Raw genomic sequence first — 12,538 nt, 5'->3', positions numbered from 1 at the left:
CACAGGCAAATCACTCAGCTTGGGTAAGGTGGTGTAATCACCCCTTACTTAGATATAGTATACCTATATCTACCTCTACATGTGGACACATATGCACCTATAAGTCACTCCTATGGTAGGCCTCGACAATCCTGGAGGCAGAGTGCTTGGTTTTATGTGAGAGGGTGCCCTGGTATGAGCTGAGCCGCTCTGCAGCTTTCGGAACCATCTCTTTATAGCTGTTCTATGATATAGCAATACCATATACTCTTAAGAGCATTATAATCCTCGCCGTTAATGCTAACTTTGGTTTGGCTTTATCAAATCATGTCGTGTAAGGTGGCACACACTTTGGAATACTACTCCCCCCCGCCAATTCTGGTGGCAGGGGGAGCATTCCACCCTTCTAGAGGGAAAAGACATGTTCGTTACTGCTTTACCCGGTTAAAGTTAAACAGAACCCCAGCATCACAAAATGGATGCTGCTGCCACAAACACAAGTCTGACCGCCTGCTGCTGGACGAAACTCCAGCAGGGGAGGCCTGGACAATAGGTTCCCTGTCCAGGGAGGTGCCAGCACCTCCCCAGACAGGCAGATGTGTATTGGGACAGGGAGGGCTGAATCAGCAGATGCTTTTTGAGACACTACCTGGGGCACACAAGGTGCTCCATGCATAGCCCGGTTCAAACCAGTTGCTGGGGCACTCCAGCCCCGCTCTGGCACGAAACTGAACAAAGGGAAAGGGGTGTAATCACCCCCTTCCCAGGTCCACCCATAGAAGGGACCTAGCAGGTAATCCAGCGCCTAAAATCAGTATAAAAATTGGAGCTGTGTCCCCAGGACTTTAGATTATCCTGGAACGAAACTTTGATACAGAACTCTTGGACCTTCGACGTTCTATTTCGACTAGAAGACTGAAGACATCTCCCTTGTGGTCAAGGAGTGACCACCCTGTGCAAACAGTCCTTAGCAATTTTAGAGAAATAAACAGTCATCCGAGTCCTACGTGCTGCGGTCTGTGTTAAAGAGCCGCTTGTGTGCTGGTAGAAGTAGCGATGATACTCCCAGACACTCCCGGGTGCTTCAACAGTTATCGAGGCATTTGCCAGAACATAGTTTCCTTGCCCCGACCAACTGTGGCTCTTTAACACAGACCGCCAAACCAGGACCTTAGGGATAACCCAGCATGCTTGAACAGCTACCGAGGCTGTTACCAGAATATTGTTTCACCATACATCGCTCCACTGCGGCTATTCCGGAGAAGCTACCTGGCCCTCCATGCCCAAACGCCAGTCGTTGCCTCACCCCCGAGGCTCCAAATGTTTAAACCAGGCATAATTTATTTTGTAACCCTGATGATGATCCCAATTTAATTTGAGCACGGGATCGAAACGTTGACCTTCTCTAGTGGTCTCACAATTTACCATTGTGTACATTTTGTTGTGTTTTTCCACTTTGGGTATACTTGAGATACTGATCTAAAAAGTAACCTTTATGCTCAGTCTTTGCCTGTAAATCCCATAATTGTTTGTCACCTTTTTCCCCCCTTTATTCCCTCCCTCAGTATGGTACAGGACTGTGCCCTACTACAACTGCTGTTGTTTTAAAACCCCTGATTATAATCTATGATCTAATACTAAAATAAAAATCCCTGTCCGGCTGGACATGGTAACTATATAGTATCCCATCGTGGTCTATATATGATTGTCTGTTTATTTCTCTAAAATTGCTAAGGACCGTTGTTCTTTGAAGTCATGATTGATACCCGTGGTCCTCAGCCCCTTGTTTACTTTTTAAGCACCCTGTGCAAACAGGCACCACCAGTAACTTTCCAGTCTGCTTTGTCGACGCTCCCGCCGGAACCCGAAGACTCAGCGACACAGGAACTGGACTTTCAGACTTCTCTGACTCCGACCCACATCCACAGCAAAGCTGAGACCCGTGGCGGACACGACAGACGTGGGACGGGACACCCTGGACATCCTGCATTTTGCTAACAGCTCAAGTACCGAGGTACACTCGCAGTTGTGCATTGGCGATACGAGACGCCCCAGACCGGAGCGCCATTTGCACCGAAGCTCAGCCCTCCACACTACATGAGTGCCACGTGGGGCATGCTCTTGCATTTTAGCTCAACGCATCTTCCTGGTTGCTAGCCCGCTGGCTAGTGAACCCCCTGAAGACAAACCCTTAAAACCAAACTGCTTTCCTGGTTTCTCCAGGCTTGCTCCAGCTTCCCTGCAAAGGAGAAGCTCCCCAGACCTTGCTGGTCTGACACGAAGCCCATCTTCACTTCCTGTGTGGATTGCGTTTGCCAAGGCTTGTTGGGTCCAATCCAGATACCGACACTGCAGTCAACTAGATCCTTTGTGGCACAGCTTGAATCCAGCTCCTGGTTGTTGTCGACGCCTCCTGGTCCTCGTGGCTGCAGAGACAAGCTTCACCTCTTCACCTGAGATCATCGCGACATCACCTGGTTCCTTCCTGGTTCCTTCCTGGTCACTGGCTAGTGACCCAGACTCTGTCCCCTCTGCTTTCAGGTTCTTCAGTTCCTCGATCCTCCCTTGGATCCACCTGGACACTCTTCCTCTGGCCGCCTGCAGCACTTCTTTGCAGGTCTCCATTGAAAGCATCCACGAAACCCAACACCAAAAGGCACCTATGCACCCGGCTTCCCTGGGTGAGGTAACACGAGTACTCCGGTGCTCCCGTGGGTCTTGACTCTCGAAGTGTCCTAGTCTAAAGGGGTTTTGTCGTAGTCCATCCGGAAGTGCCCTTAAACAGTAACTTAGTAACATCTTCGTTCTCCATTATAAGTGAATGGTAACTCACGACTGTGTTTAGACACTGCACGCGTCTCCCGTGGGTCTCCTACTTCCTAACCTTTGGTTGTTTAGTGTAGCCCCTGCGATTCCCTAGGCCCTAGGCCTACTCACTATTTCTGTAGTGGTTTTTATACCACTTACTTAGTATACGGTTTGTGAGGCCCCTAGGGCATAACTGTATTTGTGCAACTTATCGTATGCTAATTGAGTAAATTGTTATGTACTTCGATCTCTGACCTCATAAAGAGTGCAGAGGGGTTGTTTTAGAAATAAATACATATATATTTTATATATATCTTGTGTGGTGTCCTTTCATTTGGTATTCAAGGGATTATAATTGGTAAACCAGCTTGCTTCACATGCTCTCTGAAGTCTTAGCCTATGACTGCTGGTCTGTGCTACCACTAGGATAGCTTGTCTATAAGGTTGACTTTACAACCACCATCAATAATGGTCGTGTAGACTGGTGCAAGGTGCCCACTAGAATAGTGGACATCATATGCCAGGCTAACTTCTCACACTGGTCATATTATTAGGAGAATCATCATTTCATTACAAGACCGAAGGCTACCATTATGCATGTTGGTAGTCACGTAGAACTACGTCAGACATGTGTTCAATAGGTTTACAATAGTGTTTTGCAAAGGTGTAGGAACTGGACCAATCAGCCGCTTTAAGAATATTGTCTAATTTACCCCCTTTCCAAAAAGATTGGCTAGCCATAGCGCCTCTTAAAGAGTGTAATTGGAATCTTTTACGGTCTATTCCAGCTAATTGCATTCCCAGTTTAGCCCATCTAACGATAGAAGTAGAGGACATGGGTTTGAAGGGTTTAACAAATGATATAAGTAGTTGGTTGACACCAATGATACGATGAGCACTCGTTCTTTCATCATATTCTTTCATACAATCTACCACACACAATTTGTTGCATGCATCAAATCTTGCATAGAAGATCGTGTCTGACATCGTTTTGGTTCTTTTGATAATTTCAACTCTGACACCAAAGGCGTCATTAGTTCTATTAGTTATTTCCAGTGCTTTAACGTCTGATACTCTCCTGCAGGATATTAGGCATAGGAGCAATGCTAGTTTAATTGACAGGTTTTTATTTTCTAGGAATTTGTTATCGGCCCAATTAGAGAAAAAGTCAAGCAATAATTTGACATCCCAAAGTGTTCTATATTTAGGTTTAAGGGGTCCTTTAAGGCTAATACTTTTCATTATTCTACAAATTATGGATTTTCTTTGGCCTAAAGAAATGGGTTCTTTTCCCCAACCTTTTGCCCAGGTTCGCAACCTTGGATTTCTCATTGATGAGAATCTCTCTATGCAGCAGCAAGTAGTAAAAGTGGCCTCCACTTGTTTTACTATCTTAAGATGGCTCCACAAAATTCTTTGGATGTTACCTGTTTCCACACAAAGGACGGTTGTCGAGGCCTTAGTTGTTTCACGCCTGGACTACGGTAAAGTTCTTTATTTAGGAGCTGATCAAGAAACTCTTAGAAAGCTTCAGGTTGTGCAGAATGCGTCCGCACGACTCTTATGCCATGTTCCGCAGATAGTCTCCAGTACTCAGTCACTTCTTGACCTCCACTGGCTCAGGATCGCCAGCAGAATTAAGTTGAAGGCCCTCTGCTATATATTCAAGATCAAACAAGGCACGGCTCCCGTACACCTACAGGAACTTATCCAAGCTTATCACCCTACTCGTCCTCTCAGATCCTCATGTAAAGGTTATTTTGTAATTCCTAGATTTAGGCTGGTGAAAATGGGCGGCCGCTCGTTCTCCCACTTAGGCCCTAAGTTTTGGAATACCCTGCCCACTGCACTGAAAACTGAAACCACATATCTTCGCTTCCGTAAAGGACTCAAGACATGGCTCTTCCGGCAATGATTTATGTTTGTTCTCTTTTCTTCTATTAATCTGTCCCTTGGCGCCGGGAAACCCACTGTGGGTAGCTGTGCGCCTTAGTTAAATAAATAAAAAATAAAAAATAAATAAGATGGCATGACCTGCCGATATAGCTGACCTATAGCAGTTAATTGATCTTGTAGTGTAGTTCCTATATTCCCAAGAGGCTCTGCGCATTGGAATAACATATACTATAGTTTAGACGTAGGACTGAAGTCAACTAGGTCTCTAACGTATATATTAGACTTAATTGTGAGTGCCAGCTAGCTCAGAGGTCACAAGAAACTTTCTCGAATTCACAAGAAGGGATTAGTTTCTGCAAACCGCATAAACATGACAACTTTGTTTCCCAAGAATAAGAAATCAATCTCTAGAGTCGCGGAAACAATAGATAGCTATTTCACTCAGTCAATCGTGCATGCTTTGTTTCACCAGAGGTGCTGAGAAAATAGAGAGACGGGCGCTTTCAATAAAAGTATTTATTGAACAGTCTTCTTTCTCAAGCATAAGAAATGTACTGCTACAATCGTAATATTGGTAATAAAGTACAGAGTATATAATACGAACAGTATTATAAAGTAGTACTGTAAAAGCATGATATGGTTTTTAAGCCATAAATTGCCTTAAAACGGATAAAATACATACAGTGTTAAAATGATGGCTAAAAGTACTCAACTGGTGCTTCTAAAATATGCCTACCCCGGTGTACCTGACCTAAGCCTAGCACAAGGGAAGAAGTAAGTGAGGAGTAGTTTAAGTTTAGTATTTTCTGCCAAGAATCTAATCAAGAATTCTCTAAGGGTCTCATCAGCTCCGTACCTTGGTTTAGAATTAAAGAGGTCTTGTATCTCTCTCTCAGGACTCGATTTCCCAGTAACCCGCAAGGGTAGCCTGGAAACACTGGAGCTGGATTTCTAGGCAGGAGAAAAGACAGAGTCTCTCAGTGCGTCAGCTGGAGGGTCGGCTTCCTTCGGCACTTGCTGCTGCAGGGCGTCGGGCAAGTAGTTAGTCGATCTGCTCCAAACCACCGTGTGTTTGTCTGGGCACATCTAGGCATATTTATACTTTGAAGGTTTGAAGGTGCCGAGTTTGACGTGTGATTGGACTTAATAACGTCATCAAAGACTCAGTTCTTCGAAAACTCCATGATTTCCTAGATAAATTAGTATTCAGGCAAGGGGATGTCCCTAGCTGCTGAAGGCCGGGTTTTCTAAGAAATCGTTGCTGATTCTTGGAATATAGTGGAAGTAGCCATGCCGTATTTGGGCTGCATAGGCTCAGTCTAAATATGGTAATAATTTCTATGCCTATATAAGGATCGGATAATCTATACCTACACAAGGGCATGAATCGGGAAAATTTACACTAGGGTCCGAGATTCATTTACAACACCCACTCCACGATTTTAAGTTAAAAAAAACTAAACGTATAAGCACTGAACCTATCTAAAGCTAGTGTTTACAATCCCACCCAAAATACAAAATACAATTTGCATTTGCGAGGGCTTGCTTGAAGTATAATGAGCATAGACTTGTATATACAAACCGTTCTCTACAGACATGAAGCCTAGTGTGGGGAATTCATTCTGTCATTTATACATTTATAAAGTATAAAATTACATTCATACAATGTCTCTGAAGTTTACAGAATTTTTATTTCAAGAGCGTCCTATAGCACAATATTTAGTTCATGATGATCAGGTCAAATATTGTCATTTCAGGAAGTTTTCAAAAGAAATCTTGTTCTCTAAGAATAGTTCTTCTTTAAGCAGATTACTCTGTGCCAAAAGTTCCATTTTGGAAAAAGTTCGAATTTTTATCGCAGAAAAGTTCTCAAGTTAGATGGTTTGTTTTTAAACAATGAAGGCTGAATTTCAGAGTTCAGGGAACGCTGTGTGCATGAATCAAAAGCTATTCTCGGTGTCAGGAGAAAACATCAGATCGTTTAGGCTGGCAAAGAAACCGTCCACCATAGTAGGTAAAAGTGGAACCACTTCAGTTAACAAATCAAATGTGCATAGATGAGGATCATTGCCATCAGCGTTTGATGCATTAGCAATGTCTGCAATAAGCGGTACCTGTGTGCTTGCAGTTTCTCGTATCTCACCCTCAGTTAGACTTGCCGGTGAGACCTCAATGAATGCCATCATCAGAATTGGCAGCCGTTGGGGGCAACACGATGAATGAGTCGTTACCGGACCTAGCAAGGCGTCAACATCCGATGGCAGGACTGATGGAAGTGTAAGACAAATGTCCAACACGCATTCTTCTCCGCAAAGCAGGCATCGTAGAACAGGTAAGATGCAATCTTGCCAGATTGGTCTGAACGATAGAAACCAGGTTGTGTTCAGATCTCTTAAACGAGCCAAGCCAAGAATCTGTGTAATTCTCTCACGATACCTCATGAAAAGGAGCGTTCCTTCCATTGTAGTCTGGGTATCATCAGTGACTGGACTTGCCATATCGGAGCAGAAGGAATAAAAATAGAATTCCTGCTACGAGTCCCAAGATGAGAGGCAGGCCGCCGAACACAGAGTGCACAAAGTTTGGAAAATGCAGAGGACTGCTTCAAATGGTGTTAACAGTCCCGAAAAAATTGTCTTAAATACATGTGCGATGCCGCTGGTATCGGACATGTTTAAGATTTGACTTAACATTTCTGCAAAATGTACTGGGTAGTTTGTTGATAATAATGCATGTATCTCTGCCGAAGTCCTTGCAACTTGCAGATCAGACGTTTCTCTAGACGAGGTCAGTGGCACATTTTTTTGTAAAAGAATGACTTTCATTCTGCTTAAAGTATCAATTTGTATAGAAGAGATATTCAGTGAAGGTCATAATTCCGTCTCCCTGTCTTTCTCTTTGGATATAATACTTGCATACAACAAGTGACCCTGGATGACACACTAACGAGATAAGTATTTCCTGGCAACATGCCACAACAGGTGTGGTCATTGAGTATAACATAGCTGCCATTGAATAGCTGCCTGAAAATTGGTTCTATCACTGTGGAGGGAGTACCGTGCAGGTGGCATGAGAGGTTATTTGCAGAACCGTCGCAAGCTCCGTGTAAATTAATACCTTGGCACAAAAGTGTACCGCTTAGTGAGTTCTTACAATTTGTACCACTAAGGGATTCCTCTTTTCCCTTATTCCAACATTTGTGTGTGTAAGGTAAAGTCCAGGTCGACTTAATGTATTCTTTACCCAACCTTTCATACAGGGCCGCTGGTATATGCTGTAGAAAATACTCAAACTGGAAAATCGTCACTGGTATCGTAATGGTGCCATGTATTATCCATTCAAACTGTTAATGGTAATCTTTCCAGTTTTTCAATGCTCAGCACCGTATAATCTGCTCCTTTTTGTGCCAAAGATATTTTTTTATCTGGAAGGTTAAATACAGAAAACAATGACGTGGTGTTGATTAGACGCCATGGCACGTAGCCTGAACGCAGATTTTGCAACGTCCAGCCCAGCTGCATTATAGAACGTAATTGAGACTGGCCATGTTGTAACATTAGCAAGTCCTGCTCTATTATGTCAATTGCAGATGATACAATGCTGTCCTAAGAATATATTCTGGAGGACAGAGTCATTAACCCATTGTCCACTACAGAGAGAGATTTCTCTAAATTAATACGATCAATTTCTCATATTCTTTCTACAGTTTCCATTTGCGTTATTTTCCAAGCTTCGTTGTACGCAGCGTATATACCGGCGTATATGAAACGTTTTTGACGTGGTTTGCGAGGCCCCATTAAGAAATCTCACAAATCATTGCCTTCTTTAAGTAAAGATAAGTGTTGTTTCATTTCTGGAAGTGTAGATTTCTGTAGCCGCTCAAGGCATAGCTTTCCTACACTATAAGTAGTTACTATCCCTGGATGTTGTCTCTGGGAGTATCTTGGATCTGGTCTATTCACTGTGAACCCTTGTGTTTTGTTCAGTAATCTATCATGACAGTTGTTAGTGTCTGTGGGCCAGGTTAACCATTTTTTCCAATCAGGATCAGTTCTGTTCTGTTTTAAAATATAGGGTACGTCTACCTCTTCTTCTGTAGTATCATCACTGTCAGATGTGGGTTTAGGTATAGACGGTTTATTTAAATCTTTTATCTTAGCTAGGCCAAGACAAGAAGTTTGTTGAACAGCGTAATTTAAAAACTTCATTTGTTCTGGTATAATGCAGGCTCTGAACAGGGCTTCTAAACCTTGCACCTGCCAGTCTTTTGTGCCCCAGACAGTTTTTGTCTCGATGCTGCCTTTCCAAAAGTCAAAACCTAATGTAGACAGCTGAGCATAAAAGTTTGCAGAATAAATTTGTTTAGTATTGGTCAACATTGTTTTCATTCCTGTCTTATTTTCATTTTTTAAATAAAACGTTTCTGCATTTATAACATTAAACCCTGTGAAGTATGGAAACTTTTCATAGAACGTTTTTGAGCTGCCCTTTGGCGTCGTTGGACAATGTTCCCATTGATTATATGTGTAAACATTCCTAGGGCTTGCAGATTTATGCAAATAATGGTGACCTTAATGATTAAAACAATACATTTGTTCATAATCTGATGAACCTTGTAAGTATTCATGTTTAGTACATTTAGCTGACATCTCTAAATCTGACATCATATTATTAATAGTCTCAAAGTCCCAATTATCAGAAAATGTGTTTGGTGATACAAAGTCACCTAAAGAGATCTTGAACTGGTGCGGAATCTTCAGAAGCTCTACCGGGCCATAGATGTCTTACTCAGTTCTGTCCCATGCTATACCACCAGGTATAGGAACTGCTGTTATGTTCACTCATGACAGATCTCTTCTTTCACAATGGGAAGATTTATAAAGTTTCAGGACCAAGTTGATTTTCTGACTTGCTGTGTCCATTGTATTATATTTTCCATCTATCATTTTTCCCAAGCTCAAGACCAGAATGAGCCAGAGAAGGAGGAAAAGTACACCTAACACAATCCAAATTCAATCCATGGTGAAACCAGATATATTTTTTCTCAAGTTGATGAAAGAGTTCTTTTATTTTTACTTTGAAAGTTTTATTTGCTGACGTATCTTCGGGTTCACTGGGATCCTCAGAAAATTTATCAAAGTTGATGAAATAGCCAGAGGCAGTTCTGTCAATTGTTGGAATTGCATCAGGATTGTTATTAATCTTTGGAGCTGCTTCTTCCTTTGTCATATTTGTATAGTCAGACGCTACATCATTGTAGACAGGTGTTTCTTGACAAACTGTTATTTGGGTCTGAAGGGGCACGAGTTCCATGGCTTTGTTGCATAGTCCCTCTTTTCTCACTGCAGGTTTATCAAAGGTGATAAGTTTTCAGTTTGAATATTTTGGATAGTAGCGAGATTTGGTCTTCTACTACATCTTGGGAGTCCACTGGGCCTACTACTTATTATTGGCCACATGTTGTGGTTTGACCAGGTCGATTGATACAACTCTGTTCTCTCTTTTACCAGCAAGGGGCGGTAGTACTACTGATCTTGTTCCTTGGATTGCCAAGACAGGTACTGCTTTTCTGTAAGAAGGACCAAATTCCTTCTTCACCGCGATCTTCTCTCTGACTAGATCCCCAATCTTTGGAATCCAGACAGGTCTTGCTGGGACAGGTGGTTTTTCTTCAGTGGATGTTGGCTTTTGTGTTGCGTTACTTAGACTTTTTCTTCTTTTGTTCAAGTCCTGTAAAACAGCCAAACGATCTTTGACATCAAAGGGTTTTTGTTCCACCACTGAAGTTTGACAATCGAAGTCTTCGATTATCATTCTAGTACCAAACAGTAATTCATATGGAGTGATTCCACCCAGAGAATTTCTTGGCAGATTATTAAGACTACGTTGGACACTTATTAGATGTTTGACCCACCCATCACCCGAATCTAAGACCGTAGCTGTTATGGATTGGTTTATGTCACGGTTTTTTCTTTCCACTACTGCATCACCCTCAGGATGGAAGGGACTAGAATACCGCAATGCAATGCCCAAACTAGCCATGGCCTCCTTGTAAGCTTGAGAGCTAAACGCAGCACCCTGGTCAGAGTGTAGCGTGCCGATTGCGTATGTGCCGATAAAGACTTGCAAATCCTTTATAACAGTTCTGGTGTCACATCCAAATAAATCTTGTCCTAGTAGTTGTGGGACCGCATCCGTTCAATATAACGTTTGCGTGTAGATAGTCTAATGCTGTCTAGCAATGGTATCTGATCTGGGCTGGCTACAATGTAGTCAGGTATCTGGTGGTTTCGCTGCTGCGGTCTCTGTTGCAATTAGGGTAATAAATTGCGAAATTGTACACATCAACGCTCATTCCCGGCCACCAGTACATCTGTTCTAATTCTATTAGAGATTTTAAGATCCCTTGATGTCTCAGACCCTCTCCCATATGTGCTTCGTGTACCAAAGCAGCTCTCCGATTCCTGTTTGGAATTACTCTGTCCCCCACTCCAGGGATTCGAGCAAAAGGAAAGGAGTTTGCATCAATTATGTATGTATTACCGAGTGTATAATTTAGAGGTAACGCTACATAGCTGCCTTCCATTGAGGCTTTTACTGCCAGTAACGTTTCACCGTCTATTACTCTTTTAGAGCGTTTGATTGTAACTACGGAAGCCGTTTGCACAGCTGCCTTCGCCGCTTCATCAGCCAATGAATTCCTTGCAACGTGAACGCCATCACGCTGATGACTCAGTGTGTGAATCACATGAGTCTTTTGTAGTTCTTTTTGCAAAAGAACTATTTGTTCCCAAAGCGTTGTATGCTTGATTGTGCCACCTTTTGAATTTTTGAAACCATTTCGAACCCAGTTCTGCTAAAGTCCGTTTTAAGATTATTATTATTTTATTTTTTTTTTTGGATCAGAATAAGAAAACACATACATATTACAGATTACATATATCAGCTGGTAAAAACATATCAAAAATTTAGACATCAGGATTAAAACAAATTCGCAGATAAAAGGAATAATTCTTTCACAGCAACATTGCAGAACAGAATCCAAACGACTTAAAAAAAAAAAAAAAAAAAAAAAAGATTGACATCATAGGAAGACATTGCCTTACAAAGCATAATAGGTAATATAGGGACACTTATAATCAATCATCTTATTTTCCTCCAGTTACTTAGCGGAGCCCATATCTTTTTACCATATTCTTTCATCTTCTTACCCTTAAAATTATATAGACATTCTTCAATATTATGGGTCCCTAGCAACCTTGTAAGCCACATCTGGAATGTGGGAGCTATCGGATCTTTCCAAGCCACCGCAATTAAAATTCTAAAAACAGCGACACACAGAAAGATAAAAGCTTCGACTTCCTGTTCAACTTTAAGATTTTCATCCCTGCCAATCAAAACAGTAGTTGGGGATAGAGAAATTTGACACTCTAGCAGCCCCGATAGAAACTTCTCCATTTCTTTCAAAACGGGCTTGAGATTCTGGCATGAGTAGAACATATGCATTAGATCTGCCGGACCTTGGTTACACCGTGGACAACTATCTGTATCCCTTTTACCCCATTGAAACAACTTAGCAGGGGTGTAATAAAGATTAAAAATCATCTTATAATGTTGTGCCTTCAGATTGGTCGCTCTTAATACTTTCCTGTTTAATGCCAGAGCATAATCCACATCAATGTCAGGATCTCCTAATCTTACAGCCCAGGCATTTTCTATTTGTCCGATATCCTCTTCCAATCCCTGTAAAAGATGATTATAGCCTATTTTAATCTTTTTACCCCCACTCATTATATAATGTACAAGTGGATTTATCTCCTGAATAAAAACCCTTGGTCTTAATGCCTTCACTGAT

The sequence above is a fragment of the Lissotriton helveticus genome, chromosome 7 (genome assembly GCF_964261635.1).
Source record: "Lissotriton helveticus chromosome 7, aLisHel1.1, whole genome shotgun sequence".
NCBI lineage: Eukaryota > Metazoa > Chordata > Amphibia > Caudata > Salamandridae > Lissotriton > Lissotriton helveticus.
The sequence above is the reverse complement of the archived record's forward strand: the minus strand, read 5'-3'. Positions refer to the sequence as shown.